Raw genomic sequence first — 8,711 nt, forward strand, 5'->3', positions numbered from 1 at the left:
TCAAGTAAAGCAAGTGCTTTTGGAAATTCCATTAGTTCTTGTAGACCATGAGGTGGACATGAGAAAATTATTATTTAATGCATAATGTAGTATTCTTCTGAGTCCTAAAAGAGTTCAAATAGCTTCCTGCCTTGGCTTACTCCTGGGATGTGCCTCACTGTACATTGTGTGAGCTCTCATCACCAATGCTAAGGATCACCTATTCTTTTTTTTGGGAGGGGGGGAGGTTTGCAAGGCAATGGGGTTAAATGCCTTGCCCAAGGTCACACAGCTAGGTAATTATTAAATGTCTGCGTTCAGATTTGAACTCATGTCCTCCTGACTCCAGGACTACTGTTCTATCCACTGTGCCACTTGGCTGCCCCCAATCACTTACATTTTGGGGAGTTATCTGAGATTATAGAAGTGAAATGAATTTCCCTGGCTTTCCCAGAGGGTATTAGAGAGAAGGTTTGAAGCCAGATCTTCTTTCATGCCATTTTAATACTCTATCTTGTAGCTCCTGGGGCCGCTGGCTAAATCACCCAACCTGGAGTCAGGAAGACCTGAATTCAAATCCAGCCTCACACACTTACTAGTCAGGTGATAATGGCCAAGTTACTTAACCCTGTTTGCCTAGTTTTCTCATCTGTAAAATGAGAAGGAAACCATCTTCACCAAGAAAAGCTCAAAAATGGGATCATGAAGAGTTGGATATGAGTGAACAACAACAATCTGTTCCAGGCTGCCTCTGACTTATTATTTATTAATGCTGGAGATAGGAAAAAAGGCAAAAAACAGAGACCCCATTCTGAAGAATCTCACATTCAAATGGGAGAGACAACATGAAAATAAACAAGGACTTACAAGATGTAGACAGAGTGGCTAGCAGGTAAACTCAAGAGGAAGTCACTGATAGCTGGGGGTAAATGACATGAGAAAGATTTCCTGCAGAAGGTAGGATTTGAATTAAGTCTCGAAGGAACCAGGCAAGGGTATACTGGTAAATATTATACAATCAACTCTCCAGAAAAACAAATGTTGGATACATTTTTAATCTGAGATACTTACATGTTCTCTATAACTTTCTTAAGAGTAGAGTATCAACAACACAATAAATCAAGTCCTGATCAGTAAGTGACTCACTCTAAAAATTGAACAATCAGTTATCAAAAAACAATTTGATCTGGCTCCAGCATACTTTAGTAAGAAAAACTACAAAGCAAAGAGGAGGGAAAGCTTTCCAGGAAGAATTGACAATTAAATCAAATCAAATCAAATATTTGTAAAATGCTTAGTATTACATCTAGTGTGTAGTAGGCAATTAATAAATGGTTTTTTCCTTCCTTCCTTCTTTCCTTTCTTCCTTCTTTTCTTTGCTTTAGAAAAATTATATTTGCAATTGAATGGAGAATGGACTGGAGTGGGGAGAGACAAGTTCAAATCTACTGCAACAAGTCTAGACTACAATTGTCTTTGAAAGAGAGAGACAGAGACAGAGAAAGAAAGAGAGGAAAAGAGAGAGAGAGGACAGACAGACAAAGAAATGGGGGCGGCTAGGTGGCACAGTGTATAGAGCACTGGCCCTGGAGTCAGGAGTACCTGGATTCAAATCCAGTCAAATCCAACCCCATTGCCTTGAAAAATCTAAAAAAAAAATACACAAAGGAGATGAGAGGTTTTAGAAAGAAACACAGAGAAACAGGATACCATGTTAAATTTAGTGTATGAGGGGTGGCTAGGTGGCGCAGTGGATAAAGCACCAACCCTTGAGTCAGGAGTATCTGAGTTCAAATCCAGCCTCAAACACTTAATAATTACCTAGCTATATGGCCTTGGGCAAGCCACTTAACCCCATTTGCCTTGAAAAAAACCTAAAAAAAAATGTGAATTGTTAAATAGTGTATGTTAAAATGAACCAACATATATGTAGTAAATTTGTGTGTGTGGGGGGGGGGGTGGGGTTTATTCTTTAAATTCTGTCCTTTGTCTATTGAAATGTTTGTTTGTTGATTTTTTTAGTATATAATTTAGTATATAATTTTTTTAAATTAAAAAAATCTTCCTCTTTTCTTTCCTACCTTTGAACCTCAGACTATCAAGATTCCATTCATCTTCCTGGGCTCAATCAGTTTAGTAGTTTATGTCCAGTCTTTCCCATTGTCAGGAAAACTCATTTTCCTGAGCTCAAATCTGGCCTCAGACAGTCACTTAACCCTGTTTACCTCAGTTTCCTCACCTGTAAAATTAACTGGACAAGGAAATGGTAACCCACTCCAATATCTTTGCCAAGAAAAAACCCAAAGTGGGTCACAAAGAATTGAGTACAACTAAAAAACAATGAAACAATAAATGCTATGTATTTAAAGTGGGATTATTGTATAGCTATTTTTCTTAAGATGCCATTTTAGTAATTGTTTTTCTCTGCTTTGAAATCTTTGTGTCTGATAACTGACAGTTAAAGGTAAATATACCAGTAAGGGATTCTGAGCTATAGTTAGAGTGAAACTCCATGGAGTGTCATTGAGCCTTTAAGAATAATTTCTTTTTTTTTTAAGTTATTTTTTTTTGCAAGGCAACTTGCCCAAGCGCACACAGCAGATAAGAATTAAATGTGAGGTTGGATTTGAATTCAGGTCCTCCTGACTCTAGGACCTGTGCTCTAGCCACCCCTTAGACTATGAGAATAATTGATCCCCTGGGAATCCACCTGCAGTCCACAAGGGCCAAGTTAGAATGAGGCAAAGTAGCTAATAATACCCTAAGACTTCCTAAGTTTTATAAATCTTGTTTCTCCTGTGGTACAAAGCATATTGCCTTCCACATAGTAGACTTGTAATAAATGTTTATTCAAAGAATAAATACATGTGTAAAAATGGGAATTTTATCACCAATATGTCAGGAGCACTCACTGTGTAGAGAATGTTGCATTAGAAAACTCAGTTCCTGTCAGCTATTGAAGTGCTCAGACCTTTCCTTTTATTATAGTATTTTGAACTGAAAGGGATCCCCTTCTTCTTTTACCAAAGAAAAAACTAACTTCTGAAGGGCAGCTGTGGAGACAGCCTTGGAGTCACAACCTTGGAGTCCAACCTCGGATATGTGATAATTACGAGATGTGTGACCTTGGGCAAGTCGCTTAACCCCAACTGCCTCACATCCACAGCCATCTCCAGTTGTTCTGATCCATATCTGGTCACTGGACTCAGATGGCTCTGGAGGAGAAAATGAGAATGGTGACTTAGTACAGATGACCCTCACTCAAATCCAATTCATGTGCTTGTCATGGCATCACTTCCCTGAAGTCATGGTCTTCTTAGAGAATGAAGCACAAACAACACCTGTAAGTGACTTAAACAAGATTATAAAGAGAGCAGTTATCAAGTTGAGAATTCAATAAACATTTATTAAGCATTATGCTCAAGGCACTGCAAAGTACTGAGAATATAAATATAAGTAAAAAAGAAAAAAATTAAACTCCCTGTCCTCAGGAGTTTATATCCTAATGGGATGTTGTGTAATGTAGACCTTGAAGAGGGATGAAGACATGGCAGACCTAGAGGGTCTAGGAGGATGAAACCAATCAGAGAAAGGATCTTCAGAGAACTTCCAATGTGAGAAATCTAGGGGTAGACTGAACTTCCAGGGTGATGAGCCTTCTGTGACATGAGAGAGGGATTCAGGATTCAGATGGAAGTCCTCCAAATGCAAATCCAAGATTTTCTCATTCCTCATGTAGAATCTTCCTAAGACACTGACATATAAAAGAATTGGCTGTAAGTGATTAAATGATTAGTGAAAAGGTTGTGGGGTTCTCAAATCATGTTTGATTTTTCAAGGTCCCATCTGAAGTTTTCTTGGCAAAGATCCTACAGTGTTTTGCCATTTCCTTCTCCAGCTCATTTTATAGATGAGGGAAACTGAAGCAAATAAAGTTAAGTGACTTAGCCAGGAACACAAGGCTAATGTCTAAGGTCAGATTTTGAACTCAGGAAGATAAGTCTTCTTGACTTCAGGTTTGGCATTCTATCCATTGAGCCACCTAGTTCCCTCTAGGAAAGACAGTAAGGAAAAGATCTCTTGCAACCTCTAAAATCCTCAGAATCGTCAAAATTTCTCTGAATGCAATTAATTATCACAATAGATTCTCTTAGTCTTTAAACTCCACACTTTTAATTCATTTCCCATCTTTTCCCGAAAGTCTCACTTCTTCACGCAGTGGGTGCTTAGCAAACATTAACCATGGTTGGATACACATATATGGATGTCTCTATTATTTCCAGTAGGATTTCATTAAGAATCTTGGTGTCCCGGTAAAAGAGAGCTACAAAATTTCTCAGCCAAGACAAAGAGTTAGGCTTTTAGGGGAGGGGAAAAAAACCCTCCCACTATATTTATATGCAAATTTTCAAACAAAAGGAAAGAAGTGAAAGATCCAAAAAAACTCAGCTTCCATAAAAACCTGATTTTGTGGAGCAGTTAGGACATGATGATTTTCCTCAAACTTCATAACACAGGTATGGATATACATTAAGAATGAAATAATATGGACTTCAAATTTTACTCTTAATAAAAACACAAAATTGTAAGTTTTAATAATGATAATTGTTTAAAGAAAGTTATACTTGGGCACACATATTTTAAAATTCTAAGCATAAAAACTGGCCACAAGTTCCTAAATTTATAACTGCTTCTTTCATAATTATTTATTACAGTTAGAAGCACCTAGGTTCAATTTGACATGAGGAGTGCCTTAGATGAAAAGCATTGTATAGATGACCTGTCAATATGTCACATCCTTCGACAAGCCCCACAAGGCTCCTACCCTGTTAGGGAATTAAAGTCATTAATCTTTTTTCATTCTCTCTCATTTTAAGATACAAGGGCATTGCTGGAGTGATGATTAGCCCTTTTATCCTCAAAAAGAATTTTGGCAGACTACAAAAGAAACAGACCCAGGGGACAGCTGGGTAGACACAATCTATTTCTACTTTCCATTTAGTTGGCAAAACAAAATTCCTTTTCTCCAAGAATCTTCCCCTTCCCTTGTGTTTTACCCAAAGGCATCTTTTCCCCTTTTCCTTTTTAAGATTGATTTCTTTATGCCTTTCCCCATTTGCTTTTTCTTTCTCTTCAATATATAATTTTTCTCCTTTTTTTTAACACATCCAAAAATATTTCTAGCATGGCCCTATAAGACAATTCTCTGCTAGGTAGCTATTGTCAAAGGAAATATGTCAGAAGCTTAGCTTGTTTTTTATTCTTCTTGATTTTTTTTTCTTACCATATTCATTCTCTTGAGATGAGCATAAAACCACAGAAAATATAAGGCATTGATTTATCCATTGAAGCCTTCTGAGTACCTTGTTCCATGGCAGATCACTTGCTATATGATCCTGAGCAATAGATTTCACCTGTCTTTTCTACAACATCCTCTCACCCATATAAACAATGTTACTATGGACACTAAGTGATTACCTTCCCCGATTTCTGTGAGAAAATAATTTTGTAAAATTTAAATCGCCATTTAGATGCAACATTATTGTTATGGCTTAATATTTATTATAGGAAATCCATCCTTGTGTTTAATCCTGCTCTATTTCAGGAATATTTCATTTGATATAGGTGAAAAAGAAAATGACCTTGATTACTAGACTGTTGTCCATAGATTGTTATTCAGTTACCTTTCTCTAGTACAACAATCTAGACTCAGTCCTCTCTAGTGCAGTCTTCTCTGTTCTTGAGTCATTTCTGACTTTCCTGTACTACTGTAGCTGTAGGGAAAGACGGAACTCTACCTCTTTCTATGACACCAATATGGTGCTGATACCTAAACCAGGAAGAGTTAAAACAGAGAAAGAAAATTATAGACCTATCTCCCTGATGAATATAGATGCAAAAATCTTAAATAAAATCTTAGCAAAACAATTACAAGTTATCATTAGGATAATACATTATGACTTAGTAGGATTTATCCCAGGAATTCAGGGTTGGTTCAATATTAGGAAAACTGTTAAGGGCGGCTAGGTGGTGCAGTGGATAGAGCACCAGCCCCAGAGTCAGGAGTACCTGAGTTCAAATCCAGCCTCAGACACTTAATAATTACCTAGTTGTGTGGCCTTGGGCAAGCCACTTAACCCCAATGCCTTGCAAAAACTTAAAAAAAAAAAGACTGGCAAATTGCCTTCTGTGGGGGTGGGGTGGGGGGAGGGAAGTAAGATTAGGGGGAAAAATTGTAAAACTCAAAATAAATAAAATCTTTAAAAAAGAGTTTACTGAACTAAGCACTGGGAATACAAAATAGTCCCTGACTGCAAAGAATTTTCATTCTAATGGGAGAAAACAAAATATAAAATATATAAGAGGAGTGCTGAAAGTCAATGGAAAAGGGGTAGTGGCTAAGTATGGAGAAAGAGAGATTGTGGATTTAGGTCCTTCCTCAAAATGCAAGGAAGAACTCACTAATGGAGAAGGGGAACATTCAGCCACACAATAGGAATAGGAGCATTCAGCCACAAAAAGGAGCATATTACAGAAATAAGTAGGTGTTACTGTGTTAACAAGATGTTAATACTTGATGAACATTTTACAAAGTGTAAATATCTTTGAGTGAATCACAAAGGTTAATGTGATTATCTGGCTAAAAATTAGACCACTTCCTTAGGGATTTTACATGGCTCAGTCCTGAATAGAATTCTAACATTTGGGAGAGAACAAGACATTTGCCTTTGGAGTGAATCTTTGCAAATAAAGAGGACAGGATTTCTTTCTCTTTCATTTTCCCAGTCATGGTTCCTAGCATCTGAACTATTTAGCCAGAAGGATACACTCTATCCAGTAGCTGGATTATCAGTTTAAGAAATTTTGAGCCAGAGTTGAAAGAGCAGAGAAAGTCACACATGCAAAGGGAAGAAGCAATGCTCAACAACAACCAAAAAAAAAAAAAAAAAACCAGATTATGGATTTAAGATCTGGTGATCAAGAGTTGAACTCTGGTGGAGAAAAGCCTACTTCCACATTCCATTAAGCAGAGACCCTTTCCATAAAAGGAAACTTTGTGAAGAGCCTACTGAAAGAAAATTGAGACCCTGAAATATCAGAATAGTGAATAGATTTGATTTCGTATATTCCCTACATATGTATCTCACTACAATTCTGTTCTCAGATTATGCTCATTCTTCTCTTGCACACTGTATAAATTACTAGAAGAGTACATGCCAGGTTTATGGGGGGAATATTTTAGGGCCACCAGTCTTACCATACTCATCAAGTCTATTGGCTGATTATCTGTGGAAGGCACAATGATTGGGGCTTATGAGCCATACTGTTAGGAATAATCAAGCATAGTATACTTCTAGAATTTGAAGAAACAATTGCTGTCTGAAGATCAAACTTGATGGTGCTAAAGAAATTTTGTGAAATATCCCATAGGTTGACCTATACCATCTATTTTTCTAATTGGAACAAGCACATTATCTCTCTCAAATAACTAGATTACTCCTATTCACCCCAGTTCTATTTATCTCAGAATTTCATTTGCCACCATTTGCTCTAGTACTTCAGTGTCTTTTTCAAAAGGGAACCATGCATTATAAATAAATTGGAAGAAGGAAGAAATTACCTTTCCTTTCCATGATTGGGGAAAGTGCATGACTCAAGAAGTAAAGGGATCGTATTAGCTAAAATGGACAGACTGGACAGATAAAATAATTTTTTTTTTGGTAAAAACCTAACAGTAAAAATTAGAAAAGAAAGAAGACATGAGAAAACAAATCTTTCAGTCTCATTTCCAAGACATATAAGGTATTGACTCAAATTTATAAGACTAAAATCCATCCCCCAAATGAGAAATTGTCAAAGGATATGAACAGGTAGTTTTCAAGGAAAGAAAACCAAGTCATCAGCAATCATATAAAAAAGTTCCAAATCACTAATTGAGAAGTGTCTATTAAAGCAACTTTGAGGTTTCACTTCTCACTTATTAGATTAACAAAGATTAGAAAAGAGGAAAATGATAAATGCTGGAGAGGCTGTAGTAAAAGAGTATTGGCGGAGCTTTGTACTAGTCCAGCCATTTTGGAAAACATTTAGAATTGTGTATACTCTTTAAATCAACTATACTACTATACAATTAGGCTTATACTCCAAGGAAATAAAAAAAAAGGAAAAGAATCCATATATAGAAAAGTATTTGTAGTAGCTCTTTTTGTAGAAGCCAAAAAATTGGAAGCTCTGTCTGTCCTATTGGGAAATGACTAAATAAGTAAATAAATTACATCCATTATATGAAGAATTAGAAGATGACTTTACCTTAATATATGATAGATAACTTCAGTTGAAATTGGGAAGACTGTGAACTTATGTAGAACTTTAGAACTAAGTAAGCAGAGCTAGGAGAATAATTTAAACAGTATTAACACTCCCCAATTGATAGGTAATTTGTTACAACAAAAAATGATCCTATGAATATTTTTTGCTCATGAGTCCTTCCCTCTCTTTAGTATCCAGATCTACTAATGGTATCATAAAGCCAAAGTGAAAGCACAGTTTAGTGATTTGGAAAAATTTAGATCTGCATTGCTTTCCAGAATGACAAGACCAGTTCTCAACCTCAGGGTTTTGGTGTGTCTGTCCTCCTACTGCCTCTCCAACAATTTCTTCTTCCTTCTACCTTAAACTATTTTTTAAAAATGATTTAACCTTTTATATGTAGGTCATGTATACATTTAGAG

The sequence above is a fragment of the Macrotis lagotis genome, chromosome 5 (genome assembly GCF_037893015.1).
Source record: "Macrotis lagotis isolate mMagLag1 chromosome 5, bilby.v1.9.chrom.fasta, whole genome shotgun sequence".
Taxonomy (NCBI): Eukaryota; Metazoa; Chordata; class Mammalia; order Peramelemorphia; family Peramelidae; genus Macrotis; species Macrotis lagotis.